Source organism: Mobula birostris, chromosome 3 (assembly GCF_030028105.1).
Source record: "Mobula birostris isolate sMobBir1 chromosome 3, sMobBir1.hap1, whole genome shotgun sequence".
In the NCBI taxonomy this organism is placed as follows: domain Eukaryota; kingdom Metazoa; phylum Chordata; class Chondrichthyes; order Myliobatiformes; family Myliobatidae; genus Mobula; species Mobula birostris.
Window position 1 is genome coordinate 68,626,199 of NC_092372.1, and position 16,862 is coordinate 68,643,060.

A 16,862-nucleotide genomic window follows, 5' to 3' on the forward strand; every position below is an offset into this window, starting at 1 on the left:
ACCCCCGATTTAACCCTGGCCCAATCACTGGACGATTTACAATGACGAATTATTTGACTAACTGGTATATTTTTGGACTGTGGGAGGAAACTGGAGCACCCAGAGGAAACCCACACTGTCACGGACAGAAGGTCCAAACTCCTTACAGGCTGCGGCATGAAATGAACCCAGGTCACTGGCACTGTAAAGCATGTGCTAACCACTACGTTACCGTGCTGCTAATGTGCTGGCATTGGAGAGGGTGCAGAGGAGGTTTACGAGAATGATCCCAGGAATGGAAGGATTAGTGTAGAAGAAGCATTTGATGCTTCTAAGCCTGCACTCGCTGGAGTTTAGAAGAATGATAAGGGATCTTATTGAAACATTACTTATATTGCAAGGGCTGGGTAGAACAGACATGGAGAGGATGTTTCCTGTAGTCGGAGAGACGAGGACTAGAGGGCACACCCTCAGAATACAAGGAATTTCTTTAGTCGTTGGATGGTGAATCTGTGGAATTCATTGCCACCGAGTGCTGACAGCCAAGTCATTGGGTGTATAAGGATGTCAAAGATTACGGAGAGAATGGGGTTGAGGGGGATAATAAATCAGCCATGAATGAATGACGGAGCAGTGTCAATTGGCCAAATGGCCTAATTCTGCTCCCCTGTCTTATGGTCTCACACTCTAATACATAACGCAAATCGTTCAAGGGTGAAATCATAGGTTTGTGCAAGAGAATGGAAAATAGCTAGGGGAATGGGATTGAAAATCATTGGAAGTGCAGGTCAGACAGCATTTTTGGAAAGAGACAGAATTAACTTTTCAGGTTAGAGACCTATTGTGAGAGGGGGTGGAAATGGTGTACAATTAAATTGGGAGTCCAAAGACCCCAAGGACTGAACGGCAAATGCTTTTGATCAATTAATTGCATAATGTTACTGATAATATGATACTGGACAGAGGACAATATAAAGTAGGATGGAAGCTGGATTAATGTGCCATGATTTTAAAACGCAAATCATACGTGGAAGATGTTTCACTCAAGGTGGAGTCTGTTTTGGTGATTGTTTTTGAGTGATATTATGACTACTGAGACACGATCTGAGCACATAAAAAACAAGAGTAGTCGATCATCAGACCATGTTCCACCGTTCCTTTAAGATAATGGCTTATCCAGTCTTGATCTCAACACCACTTTACTGCTCTATTCTCCTTGCCCTTTGACTCATTTTTAATTCAAATTGTTATTACCCTCTGCTTAGAATTTATTCAATAACTTCCACCTCACACAAATAGAGAATTCTAAAGATTCTTGAGAGAGAAAAAAACCCCTCATCTCCATTTTGAAACAATGCCCCTGGTTCTACGTTAGTGGGTGGCACAGTGTTGGGCTGTCACCAGTGACCAAGGTTTCATCCTGACCTTGTGTGTTGTCTTTGTAGAGTTCACATGTTCTTCTGTGACCACGTGTGTTTTTAACCACTTTCCTCCCACATCCCATATAGATGTTAGTAGGTTAATTGGCTACTGCAAATAACCCCTGAATACAAGTTATTAGCAGGAGAATTTAATGGGTGTCTGAGACAGAATTTTTAAAAATTACAGTACAACAGGGAAAGAAGTAGAGGGGGGGGATAGGCATATGATAAGTAGGAGAGGAGCAGTCCAGGGTAGCATGGTAACGTAGCAGTTAGTATAGCACTGTTACCATGCCAGTGACAGTTTCAATTCAATCTGCCAAATATAGATTCTCTTTCATAAAATTACATTGACCCTTCTGTGTATGATTTTTCTAAGAATGGTTGATAATCCATCAGCAGTCAGTCATGCACCTAATGACGTTGCAGATGACCAGCATACACATCTACCCTGACCGGTGTAATTTGGTGCTTTTGAGTGCAACCTCTGACTTTTGATGAACATTGCACAGAACAATTTGAAGCACATCACTGAGGAATTTATAATAAAGCATCAATGGAAGGGTGTGTTGTATTGATGCCCTGCATACCGCATCTGGCGGTGTCAGTTTTCAATGAATAGAATACAGGAGACTTCATCAGCAGAACTTACATCACTTTGGTTACCTTTCTGTACTAACCACAACTGAGCTGCAACTTGGTGATTATACATCTCTTCATCACCCTATATTATGCCTTGACATTACACCACTAATGCATCCAATTCAATTGGGTATCGAGACAGATGATCATCGTGTGCTTCACAGTATTTTCTCTGTCCATCATTGTAGCCTTTTATACAATTAATCTGTGGCTGTTATAAGAAATGTTGCTCAATATCTGATGCATTTCTCGATGATCATGTGGTGATGGTACAGCAGTTGTGAGGTCCACATACAATGGAAACTGCATGATTTGGTGTGCAAACTGCCATTGCAATATTTTTGTTGTGTTTGTAATCAATTTCACAATTTTTGCAGGGAAATCCATTGGGCATCAATCACATGCAACACCTACTTAGCACATTAAGAAAATGACAAGTTTCTAGACTTTGAATTTTAAATTACACCACAAAATGGTGGGATGATGATGAGCTCTGTTCACTAGTATCTAATAATCAAAGGTTTGGGATGATTTCAAACTGTGGAACTGGAGCATGAAACAATTAACTGTAAAAATCATTATTGTATATTGAATATCATCTATGTTGAATGCTAAGAATTTTCAAACTGAAATGTAAAATGTTGCAATCATAAGAAAAAAGTTACTCCGGGACATGGTCCATGAAGGCACTGGAGTGGCTTCATCGCTTCATGAGTCCATTTTGTTAAGTGGATGAGAATTTACCTCCATATACTGCAAGCAAATAAAACAACAAAATGTAGACTGTTAACGCTTCTAACCATGAAGCTGAAATGTACAGCCTTGCTTTGACTGGGATGAAATGAGGGTAATTAACAATAAAAGTAGCACTAGTGATAATTGCAGTGCCCCACCTGGGTGGTCAGACACCAGGTATGGTGTATGATTAATGAATACTGTAGATAAGGTGAGTTTTTCCATTTGCAGAGATTTATTTATTTTACTTAGAGATTCAGCGCAGCCTGTGCTGCCCAATCACACCTATGTGTCCAATTAACCTATGAACCCATATCTCTTTGGAATGGAATTGGAGCACCTGGAAGAAACCCATGCAGTCACAAGGAGAACATACAAGATCCTGACTGACAGCAGTTAAATGAACCTGTGTCACTGGCATTGTAATAGCTTTACACTAACCACTGCACTACTGTGTTGCCATTAAGGCCTGAACAGATTTACCACAGCCTATTGTGTTGACAATGACTTTAAGTAATTTCTGAGAAAAGGATTAATTTTAAAGTTGGCATTTTTTTTAGATATTTATAAACAAAGCAATCTGAAACTATGAACACTTTAGATTTGTCACCTAAATGCTACTAAGCAAGTCTAGAAGAAAGCCATTTTAGATTAATAATGGAAAAGGAAATGGGATGATGCATGATTGTGACATTTATTTCTACACTTCATTCAGTAAATATTTAAAACAGTTGTGCAATCCTTTATCCAATTGCAACATGACAGACTTGGTAAAACATTTCACAACTGCCTCATTATTGCTGATACTTTCTCTTCAACAACCTTGAATTTTCTGAACTATGACTGCTGCAAATGGAGAAAGAACATTCAGAATGATATTTATAATCTCCACTCTATGCATTGGATGTATGCATAAGGACTGAGAAAAACAACAGATGTGTACTAACTCATTTGTACCATATGCCTGACCTGTCTGACGCATCCTGCATCATCTGTGAAAGAGTCTGTGGCTCCTATATTGGCCTTATCAGTCACCAAGGAACCCATAACGTTGGAAATGAGCCAAGTCATTTGCACTTCCAAGGAATTGTCTATATATAAAAAGATGGTTTCTCTGCTATTTCCCTGAGGAAAAGGTTAGTGACAGTCTTCAGCCAGCTAAGATCTCAAAAAATCTACCGTACAAGAGGTAATTAGGAATGGAAAACTGAAGTACAAATGGCAATTTCTGCAAGCTCTTAGCAGGTTAGGGGGTTTTAATGGAGAGAGAATAAAATTTTCATTTAATTTCAGGTGAATGCTTTTGCAACAGTACTGTGAACAGTTGGAAAAGGTGATAAGGGTAGGAGAGAGGAAAAGGGAAAGTCTGTGATAGAGGGGACAGATGATGATTTAAATGGACTGAGAATACAAAGAGATAGAGGGTGGCAATTGAGAAAAGTAAAGAAATATAACTCTAAAGGAGAGATAAGTTGAAGAAGCAGAATCATTGTTTGAATTTGCCAAAAGAAGATATTGAAAATCTGAAATAAAAGCAAAAAGGCTCAAACTCATATATTTCAATTTCTGAAATCATTGAAATGAATTGTCTGAAAGGCTATAACGTGGCCAGTTGGAAGATGAGATGCTGTTCCAACAGATTATATTCAGCTCATTAGCACTGTGTTAGAGGCTAAAGACATAGAGGTTAGAGTGAGAGTGAGATGTAAAATAAAAGTGACGGGATAGGGAAAGGTTATCCTAAACCGAACTACTTCACCAGACATCTACCCTGTCTAGATAATTATCATTAATGAATCCAGTATATTTCAAGAAAAACAAGTAAATTGCTGTTTCATTTGAGAGGAATATTTGGAATCCTGAATAGTTACAAGGGATGAGATAGAAGTATAAGGTTGCATTTTCGCAACTCTGTTGGAGTGATAGAACACTTCAGCATAGAAACAGGCCCTTTGGCCCATCTAGCCTGTGCCAAACCATTAACCTGTTAGTACCATCAACAGGAGTGAATATTGGTGGAGATGGAGAAGTAAACCAATGTGTCCCAGAAGGAACAATTTCATTGGAATGTTACAAGGGAAGGAGAAATTTGATGGGTGGCAAATGAACATTCCAAATAATGGTTTTCAAATTGATTAGTTTCACTTTCCACAGAATATTTCAGTTCATTATTGGTTAGTATCGCACAACCTACCGAGTATGATTTTGGACTGTGGGTGGAAGCCAGAACACCCGAGCATTCCACAGGGAGGACGCATAGACTCCTTATAGATTGTGCCGGAATTGAACCCCGAACTCCGACGCCCCGAGCTGTGTAAGTGTCACGCTAACCATTCTGCTACTGTGGCGCCCTTGGAGACACTTCATATTTCTTCATCAACAGGTATACTTTGTTAAAAGAAGTAGATTTGATATAATTTTTTAAATGGTGCAGGCAATTTTGCTGTCAGTTATAACATATCGAATTTGTGACCTGTTCACAACAATTCTAAAAAAAAAGTGTTCAAAAGGATGTGGAATTACAATAAGAATAAATCAAAAGTTCAGATTTGCATGCCTTCTCATTAGCTCTGATACTTTGTTTTTAAGTCACAAGCTACTTCAATATTTACAAAGTGAACTATTTTGTTAAAGAACACTGTGTCCTGGACAGTGAGTAAAGATATGGTATTTGAATGGCTAACTGGCTTCCAAACATAATTGTGGCTGGTTTCATGATAGTGCTTGGATAAAAAAGTATGTGTGTGTGAAAAAATTTATATATGTGTGTGTGTGTATATATATGTATGTATATAAAATTCTATATGAAGGTAACAGAGGAAACAAAGGAGAACAATGTGGCATAATTTCAGAAATTAATCACCTTGTACATTTTTGAGTATTCTTATTTATGAAACATTAAGCATTTTGAGTCAGAGGAATACAGAAAGTGTTAACTAATTTGGAAAGCCATTATCACTTTCAGTGGTATTTATTGACATTTAGATAGCACTCTGAGGAAGTGGTGACAACAGGTGTCAATAGAAAAGAAAACCTCTGGGGTTTGGGGGGGTGGGATGCATGGTTATATAACTAATTCACACATAGGTCACTACTTTCAGCATTATATATTTTCATTGTATTGTTAATTACTGCCAAATTCGTAAGCTGCAACCTTTGATCCACTTTCTGTCATTAAATAATTATCACATTCTGAGAAGACAACAGGGAAATGAAATCTATATTCAGGTAAATCAAGATCAAACAACACACATAAAAGTTGCTGGTGAACGCAGCAGGCCAGGCAGCATCTCTAGGAAGAGGTACAGTCGACGTTTCGGGCCGAGACCCTTCGTCAGGACTAACGAGATCAAAAATGCCCAGTCTACTTTTCTGGTGGGCGGGACTGGGACTGAGACTAGAAATGTGCACAAAACTAGTTAAAATGGGTACGTTTCTGAGGAATGCACGCTAAAAAGACAGGGTACATGGCGTCTAACTGCGACGAAGGTACTCTCAAGACCATAAAGAATGATACCATTAAGAAGGTCTTTGACTACAACTACCTCGGGTCAAGAATGATGAGTTTGGAGAAGGACATAAAGATACGGAAGGTGCTGGCATGGAGGGCTATGAATGACATGAAGGAAATCTGGGAGTCAAACCTGACCAGAGGGCTTAAAAAGAGGATCTTCATAGCAGTCATAGGGTCCATTCTCACATACGGATGTGAAACGTGGACACTCACCAAGACTATGTGAAAGTCTCTAGATGGTTGCTATACACAAATGCTCCGGATGGCTCTTGACATGAGTTGGCAACAGCACATGACGAACATTTAGCTCTATGATGACCTACTGAAGCTCACCACTAAAATCGAGGTGAGAAGACTGCAACTAGCGGGGCACTGTCTACGCCACTCTGAGCTACCTGCCAGCCTAGTCATCATATGGGAGCCCAAACGTGGGAGGATGAACCCTGGGCGCCCTCCCAAGACTGTGGTCAACACGCTCCTAGAAGACAGCGGTGCGGCTAACGTAGATGAACTGAACACACTGATGAGGGAGAGGGAGAAGTGGTGAGTCCGTCATCGTGCCGGACGACGGCCCCCTAGGCCTGAGTCGACGTAGTAGTAGTAGTAGCAGTAGCATGCTAATTTTGGAAGTTTATACATAAAACAAATCGAATACCCATCTCACATAAACACTTGGCAGCTACTTGTGTCCTTATTGCTGTATCATTTATTGGGGAGCAGCATGGAACACTGAATACAGACGAGCATATCTTTCAGAGGCCTGAAGTAGATCCAGACCTTGAGGAAGGATTTTATTGATTGAGGATATTGTAAGTCCAAGTTGTTCCATGTAATGTGACTCCATATTAGCATTTTCATTGATCTATGATCCTTCATTTCTTTTAGACACATAACAAGCAGCAACAGACCCAATCAGATGCAACATTATAAGATCAATAATGTTTTTTTTCAACAGTTATAAAATTAAAAAGTCAATTGCTAAGCAGCGGTTTTGAATGTAGTCAGTAGCATAAGTTTTAAAAATGTGATCAGAAATCTTTTGCCTGGTCCTTGTAGGTTAATGTGAAAAATATAATGTTTCTTAATTTCAAAACATTGCAAAAGATTTCACAGCCAGCTGTGGAGCCTTTGGAAAGTGATCAATTTCTACCCAATACCAACAAATGAGATCATGACAAATAACACACATCAAAGTTGCTGGTGAACGCAGCAGGCCAGGCATTGCTTGAATTTCCAGCATCTGCAGAATTCCTCGTGTTTGTAATGACAAATAATATCATTTCGTAATATTGTTTCAGTGATATTTCAGATGTTCAGATCTTCCTTGATCTTTCTTGCTCGTGTAAAAGACAATAAGTACATAAAGGCAATCTAGTTTGTCCGCATTTATCCCATCAACTGTCATATTAGGTCATATTAAAACACAATTGTGTTTAAAGTTACTGATCATTGATCTGCCATGTTCTGCATTGTCCTAAATGCTCATTTTGTTCATTAATAAACCCCAGTTTCTCAATATAATAGAGGTGCTGCTTAAATATTATTATTATATTGAAGTCAATCTCCTAAGTTATTTTGTTCTTTTAATGAAAAAATTCTTAATGAATATAGAAACCTGGCATCACATTCATTAAGACTGAAGTTTAGTTATTTGCTTACTGCCTATTACCCCGCTGGTATTTAGGGCAGCAGTGAAGGTCCTCTATCTCTCTCTGTCCTTGTCCATCTTCTCTATGTGCCCCAGGTGTGGTGCAGGGTCCTCATTTCTGCCACCATGGTACAGTGCCAGGCTGTCTTTGATCTCCCACATTTTCTCTGCGCTCGGGGGTCCAATGAGTTGCTGCCTTGATGACGGACTCTCTTCTCATTATGTGCCCAATCCATCTCCATTGTTTCCTCATGATAATTGTGGCCATGGCCTCTTGATGACGCTGAAGGAGTAGAGTGTGTTTGGAGATCTTTCTTGGCCAGAAAATATGGAGGATCTTCCGGAGGCTTATGGTGTGGAATGACAACAGCATGGCAAGGTCGCTCTCTGTCACGTATCAGCATCCTGACCCGTACAAGAGTGTGGACACAACACAGCTCTGGTACAGCTTCACCTTGGTGTGGATGCTGTAAGTGGTTAAGCCCCATATGTTGCTCATTGACCTGAAGACTTTTCCCACTTTGTTGCATCTGGACTGGGTGTCAAATGATGTTTTCCAGGTAGGTGAATCTGCCGGTGCTGGGTAGGTCGACGCTGGAGGAAAGCACTACATGAGGGTCATGGTTTCAGTCTTTATCTGGCTGACTCTGAGTCCAACCTGTCCACCAAAGGACATCGGTGCTAAGTTTTCTCTTGCATGTGCTGGTATGTATGTTACTGTAATACAAGGTCATCCACAAAGTCATCGAAAGTAGAGAATAGAGTCTACCTAATGCTCATCTGCTTATCTTTCATTGTTTGCCTGTAAACTGAGTCAATCACAGGTTAAACAAAGTCACTGACATCAAGCAGCCTTGCCTGATCGCGGTCTTGACTTCAAAGCTCAAATTGGAGCTCACTTTGGATAAACTGGACAATTTTGGAAGGAATCATGTATGACCTGAGAATTTGTCAGATGCTCTCCCTGGGGATGCTATCAAAAGTCAAGTTTATATGTGATTTAACATGACACAGTCAAAGTTGAGTTTATTGTCCTATGCTCAAGTACGTGCAAGTACAGGTGAAATAAAAAATACATAGCTGCAGCAGCATCACAGATGCATTACATCAGATACACAATATTCACACAATAAACACAAATTAAAGATAAAGCAGAGACAATTTTTTCAAGAAAGAACACGATGGAACAGAATAAAAACTGCCCACTAGAATGCAGTGCAAAATGGTTATAGTGCTAATAAGCTGATAATTTGTGCAAATAATCATTTAATACAAAAAGATTGTGGAGATCTATTGTTGCACGTCACATTTTATCATTCACTGAGAGACTGTGTGTTGTTCTTGTGTATTTAATATATCAATAATGTTTGAGTAATATTGTAAATATATTGTTTGATTGAGTATTCTTGTTCATTTAAATAATTCATTATGGTTATATGTATGACGCTCCTGACTGGCATACATCATTGCTCCGCCGCATCATATGTGCGTGCCTCGCTTAAAGTAAAAATGAAGTGAGAGACTTACTGTGTTTTATGTTTTGGACTTACAAAGCATAACAGTGATGATCAGGAAGTTTTAAACAAGTGCAAGATGACCTACCTGTTGAAATGCAGCAAAATGTTTGAGTTAAAATTGCAGTGAGAAACTGTCGAGTAAAAAAGAACAGCACAACACATGCTTCTTGGGGAAGAGAAGATGGTTGAGTTTAATAAAAGGCAGGAAACAGTCAAATTCATGGGTTCATAAACAGAGTACCAGGTGATAATAATCATAAATTAAAAAAGCAGAAATAGCTAGCTACATTGAGAAGATAGGTGAATTTGATCGCACAAGAAATAACTGGATTTTGTATATTGAATGTATTGAGCAGTATTTTAAAGCAAATGAAATAGTCAATGAGAAATAAATATTAATTTTGCATTGGATTTAAAGCCATAAAGTTTGCTTAGACTGCTCCAACCAAACCAGCAAGAATGAGTTTTGCTGATATCATGAAAGTAATGCAGAAACATTTAGAACCAAAATCATTGTTGATTCCAGAATGATTTAGGTTTCATAAGCGAAATCAAAAGGAAGGGGATTCCATTTCAGCGTATGTGGCTGAATTGAAGAGATTGTGTGAGTATTGTCAGTTCGGTAATGGACTTAATGATGCACTGAGAGATCGTTTAGTTGTGCAATCTTATAAGAAAACATTCAGAAACAGCTGCCAACTGAGGCACAACTTAAATTTAAAAGATCATTTGAAGTAGCTGTTTCAATAGAAACCTCAGACAGAGATGCAATTGTGTTGCAGTCGGGAATGAAAGTTAGCGTGAACAAAATTGCAACATCTAAACTGAAACCAGCCTGGCCGAACAAATTGTGTTACCATTGTGGCAGGGCTCACATACACCAGACCAAAAAAGAAAGGAGTCAATAGAGATACGAAAACAGAGGATTCATCAGATGATATTGTCAATACTCTCGTGAACTAAATGGCCCTTCTCATGATCAAGATGTACATCCTAGAAAGAAGAAAAAGCAATAGAAAGAGGAAGATAACATAAGTGGTAGGAAATGGAAGAGGATAAAAGGGATCCAATTTCTTGAGAAAGTAACGAATTCAGGGATATTCACAGGAAACTAGAAGAAGAAAAATGAAGGACAGTAAAAGAAAGACAAGTTGAAAAGGAGTGAAGAGATAGAAAGAACATAAACGAGAAAGAGAAAAGCATGAAAGAGAGAAGGAACATGAGAAAGAAAAAGTCTAGGAACAGAATGTGAGCAGGATCGGGTCTGTGAGCGAGACCATGATAGGGACCATGAAAGAACCAAGGGTAAGGAAAGGGATCAAGTGTGGGACAAAGAGAGAAAGAAGCCAGGACTGGGAAAGAAGCAAGGATCCAAGTAGATCCAGAGAAAAACCGATAAAAGGAGAAGAAAGGAGTCTAGAGCTGTCAGAACCACTTCCTGCAGTCTCAGAATTCTGAGACTCTGAGAACCCCACTCCTACAATCACCATGGAGGAGGCCCCCAAACCTGAGAGTGTTTTCACAACCACAAGTCCCACCTACCAAGCAGGATGACCACTCTTATCAGGAAAGATGTTATCCCACAAGATTAAGAAATCATCCACCGGAATTAAATCCTTAACACCCAATGGGACAGTTTAAAATTTACTATGCTGTGGATGTCTATATAGTAGTTGCATTATATAGTGTACTGTATATATAGTTTACGTATGTACTATATATACTCTAGTTGAGATGAGATGCATTCTCTATTGAGTTAGTCTATAGCTAAGCAGGAAGGAGTGATGTATATTTAATATATCAGTAATATTTGAGTAATATTGTAAATCTATTGTTTGATCAAGGATTCTTGTTCAATTAAATAATTAATTATGGTTTTATACATATATGGTGCATGAATGTCAAATGTGTGCGTCATATGTGTGCGCCATGTAAAAGTGAAATTTTTCCTTGCTTAGCTTACACATTATGGACTCCTTTTAATTAATTTTACGTTTTGGAGTTCCAAAACACAACATTTCTCTCTGTGAATCAGTGTACTCTTTTGCGGAAAATACATTTCAGGTTCAGTTTGATTTATTAATTATTTCTCAACTTACCTGCACTCAAAGGAAGCTAGTGTTAAACATTGAAGGGTTACTTTAGTCTTACACCTGCCTGTATTAAAAAAGAAGAACCTCCTTTTATTTAGCACTTTCCACATCCTCAATACATGTTGTTATGCAGGTACATCAGATAGATTATACACAGTGTTATTACCTCCTCCCCTGCAGATTGTAATGAGGTAAGTATGCAGGTAATATTTTACTACAAAAAAGATTGGTGCTGCTGTGCAAGTGATATAAGGTGGTCAAGCTATGGTGAGATATTCCTAATTCTTCCTAGAATAGTACCAGGAGATCTCCCTCAGTACCCTATAGCTTAGCTAACATCGGTTTTTTTGTCTTGAATAAAACTGCATCACCAAATTTTATAGAAAGTCCATGGTTTTGTTCACATGCCAATGATGTTACATTATTTGCATCCATAATAATGGATTTTTCACTCAACACATTTAAACTAATGAAAAGTAGGGGATAGGATACAGTTCTAAAATTAACACAACAGAAGTTCATTATGAGCTACTTTAAAATGATTTAGAAGTGTAGTCTCTCTACACTTTTAAGGAATTGTTCAGTATATCTTGGGTTACTGAAGATCAGTAATTTCCATAGTTCTTTGAATGCAGTTTTAAAAAGCAAGTTTCTTATATAATAGTCTGCTTTTCAGTTTGTAATTATCTTTTTGTAACACATCCCTAGCATATATAGCTCGAATGCCTCCCTCAGATAGTACTGGATGTTGTTTTACATATTCTACTGTGATGCATGATGTTAGAGTTTGACATTTTTCCAGTTAAGTAGTTTCTCTGAGTTGGTTTCTTCTGATTACTATTATTCAGCTAAAGTTATCAATGTGTGACAAATGCATACTTATCTTTTCCATCAACACCTTCAAATTATTCAACTAATTTCCATTGTAATATGATGGGTATTTTTAAGCTGAGATCCTTCCTTGCCTAGTTTACAATGACAAATTAGAAATCTTTGAACACACTAATTGTGATTTTTGATCTGTCTTTGCAATGGGCTCCAGCAAGAGGTAATATTGTTGTAACATTATTGACATTATTTCCCAGCAAAGCCTCCACCTGTTTGTGTTGATGAAGTTTACCCAAATTCACTTCACCCTGCTTCTTGTTTACCAGCTGTCAAGAAGGAAAATAGTTAGCAGTGATGAAATATACGAGACCCAGTGTCCAAAGGCTGACACAGTATATCTCTGAACTGTTGATTTAATCAAAATAGTATGGTCCCTTCATTCCTCAATAATAATTCAAGAAATCCAAAACAAAGGCAATTTATCACCAAAATTAGCTGTCAATAGAGAGGGTACATTTCTGGTTTGCGTAATTTCTGGCCCAGGATCCGCAAAAAGTGCAACCTTTATTATTGGTGTAAATCTATATCACTAAACTGACATGGAGAGGTCTGTTGCTTTGAATAGAGACCTTGATATGACCCAGATGTGGTAAGAGTAAATAATTCATGAGTCATTGTTGAGTTTCTTTGAATAGGAATCAGTGGCCAATAGCATCATGACATTTACAGTAATCTGGCAAGAAGTTTCTGTTGGGAGTGTCCCACGGGGAAAGGCAAGAGGCTAAGTGAAAAGAAGAAATGAGAAAGGAATTTGAAAAGATATTCTAGGTGTGGGTTTCCAGTTCTTAGGCTGGAGATCATTGATTACACACTACCCCTTTGAGTTTTTTTCCCCACTCTTTCCTCTGCATCCATTTCTCTCAACTTGTCAACTGGCTTACATGAAGTTGATAACTTCATAGATGTTTTCTTGATTTTGGCAGATAATAAAAGGATATTATGGGGAAGGAGACCATTCTGTAAAATTTCAAAGTTCAATGTAAATTTATTACCGAAATATGTTACCATATACTACCTTGAGAGTCATTTTCTTGCAGGCATTTACAAGAAAAAAGAAATACAATAGAATTTTACAAAAAAGCACTATACATAAAGATTGATAAGCAACCAATGTATGAAAGAAGACAAACCGTTTAAATAAAAATAAAACTGAAAACATGATCTGTAAAGAGTGCTTGAAAGTGAGTCTGTAGGAATTAGTTCAGAATAGTGGTGAATGAAGTTATCCATGTGAGTTCAGAAGCCCGATGTTTGCAGGATAATAACTCCTCCTGAAATCAGGGTGTGGGCCTAAGACTTCGATTCCCCCTACCCAGTGGTTGTAGTGAGAAGAGGGTGGTGGGGGCCTTTGATGATGGATGCTGCTTTCTGTTGCAGCACTTGTATGAAATGGACTCAGTGTGGGATGGGCTTTGCTTGTGATGGACTGGCCTGTATCCACCACTTTCTGTAGCTCTTTCCATTCCTGAGAATTGGTAATTCCTTACCAGGCTGTTGTGCAAACAGTTCGGATACTCTCTACTGTGCAGCTAGATGAGATCTACATAAACTACTTCCTGATGACACTGCATGTACTGGCCCTATGTCCGATCCTCTGAGATGTTAATGCAACTCCATTCCGCTAACGATGATTGGCACCCACGGAACAACCTTTGGGTACAATTGGATATGTTTTAAAAAGCACCTGAGGAACAACCTATTTTTATGCAGTAAGTGGTGGATTATGGAATCAGCTGCCAGAGGAAGCCGTAGAGGTGGATAAAATTACAATGGTTCAAAGACATTTGGACAGGTACATGGACAAGAAAGGTTTAGAGGGACATGGCCAAATGCAGGCAAATGTAACTTGGGTGGCATGGATGAGTTAGACCAAGGGTCTTGTTTCCATGCTGTATAACTCATGACTCTATGATTACTTTCTAGTATTCAACTATTTTCTCACTCTCAGCCCATACCACGGACTTTGAATATCTGTCAGTTCTACTTTGCTCTGCTCCACAGCAATTTAGTTGAGATTCATGATAGTCTTAGTGAAAAATTTCCTTCTTATGTCTGTCTTAAATGAGCATCCTTTTATTTGGAGTCTGCGTTCCCCAGTTCTAGATACTCTCAGGACACAACCTGTCAATGTTCCTCAAAGTCTTATGGTTCTCATGAGTATAGGGTCAAGCGAACATGTTAGCAGTTTGTTGCAGGTTGCTAGGTTGAGGGTGGGGCAAGAGCTTGTCAAAGTTGTCAAGGCTTCATAATAGTTTACAAATGTTTCTGGTGGTCAAGCACCTACTTTTTTGGGAGGGACAATATGTCATCAGTCACCTTTGGAGTTACGAACCACAGCCACTTGACCAATTTACATAATAGTCTTAATTAAGTGTTTTTTTAAAAAGAAAAAAGCACAGTTGAACTATGATGTGAATGTTGTTTAAATGCACGAGATCATGATAGGCTGGTTCACCATGTTAACATTAGAACAGATGGATATGATTTTATGTTGAAAGGATATTTATGGAAAAATACATGTATTTATTGAGAACATTCTATTAATTGGAGCTAGGGCTTATGGCAAACAGTCTATTGTTTTATAGTCAAGTTACTCAGAAAATAATTAACTGCATTAGGTGGGAACACAAAAAATAGGAAGCCACCATCGAACTGGGAAAACAGATGCCCATTGTACGGACTGGGCAAGGTGTGAGTTAGTGCCTCAAGATTGAAAAGGTTGGGGAGAAGGCTAGAGACTGAGTCTAGGGAAAACCGATAGACTTGGGGGAAAGGGGCATGACTAAGATCAGGGCTCAGTGAGACAGGCTAGAGTCAGGGGCTGGCAAATATCTAGATGTTATATGTAAGACAGACTACTATGCCCCACCCACTCAAGCTCAATGGCTTAGTGATATTATGTCCTGCTTAGACCTTGAAAAGATTCATTATTCACTTCTTAATTTGGACATAAAATTTCATAAGGTGTGGGGACCTTTTCTTGAGTACTTTCATAACTCCTCTTTAGATTAAGTTTATCCTTTTTTTTGTACTACAATCCCTTACTTTCAGCTTTTTTTCCTGTAAGTTTTACGGTTTTTTGTTGTGAATTACATTATAATTTTGGTAGTCAGCATTATATTTTCTTTTTTCATATATATTTACAGCTCTGTGGGGTTGAATGCTCCGATTAATTTCTCTTTTATACATAGAAAAGGTTGGCCTGGGGTTTTATAGTGGGAGGATGGTGAGGTCATTAATCTTATATGATTTTATTTTGGGTGTTTTTTCCGTATTGTTATGAATTATATATTGGACATCCGCCCCGTGACAGGTCTTGTTTTTCGTCCTGCAGGGTGCCTAGCCACCCTTCTCACCAGGCAAGCCTGGTGGGGGAGCCAGTTTAGTCGCCGACCACCCAACCATGCGACAGGTAGTACTGGGTTACATGATACCAGTAGCACTCAGACGAGTGACCTGATGAATGGGTGGATCAAAGGGCGGATGAACCCTCTCGTAGGGTCACCGACCATCTAGTGAACACATGCCCTGAAGCGCGGAGAGGGCATCCCTCGCGTCGAAGCTTGGTCTGGCCATTTACTGCAACAGAACTTCCCCCAGCCGTCTTGGACCCCACAATGCCGCTGGATCCAGGAGGGGGTGTCGAGAGAGTGGGTCTGGACCTGTGCAACCCCCTACGCACCTAAAATCCATTCACGCATGCACTGTTCCTTGAAAGGAACTACCATCATCCTGTGGGATGGGTAGCCAATGAGATATATTGGACATGTTTGTTTTGCACTGTATAAATCTCCATTTTGTTGTTGGGGTTTTTCTGTCACTATATTGTAGAAACGCATTTAAAAAATTTTTTTAACGACTGCATATCATGTTTGGGGAAGGAGGATATTGATGACTGCAAGGGGGAAGCTGGTAGTCTAAACCAGAAGTTGGTGCTTAGGTAGTTTGGGAGGTGAGCTGGATTTCTGATGGCTCGCAAAAGATTAACTTGAAGTTCTATATGACAAGCCAAATATTCCTTCTTCATTATGAGCGATCAATTGGTCATTGCAGTTTGTCAAGGGGAGTTTCTGAATGTACTTGAGAACGTTCCCTGTCCATTTGGTAACTTCTTCCAATGATAGAGCTCCATATAGTTTGTTTTGAGAGCCTTGGTTTAGATGTGTGAGTGATGCAACCTGCCCATTGGAACTGACTGATCCTGAACACTGGAGATGTCAGCCTGAAATTGAACAGTGATTCATTTAGTGGATTTGGGATAGGTGACTCCTGTGGATAGTCCATGTTTCCAAAGCATATAGAAGACCAGGAGATATTCTATCAGTAGACCATAAATTTTATGATAGTTTAAGGTTTTGATCGTAATACTCTTGTCATCAGCCAAGCAAAGGCTATGCTAGCGCACTGAAGGATTTCATCATCAGT

At 39.0% G+C, this 16,862-nt stretch overlaps 1 protein-coding gene across 1 annotated transcript in view; it reads left to right on the forward strand.

The window, feature by feature from the left end:
• Window positions 1-16,862, forward strand: part of rbm47 (RNA binding motif protein 47) — a 202,406-nt gene that overhangs the window by 723 nt on the left and 184,821 nt on the right. The window lies entirely within an intron of this gene.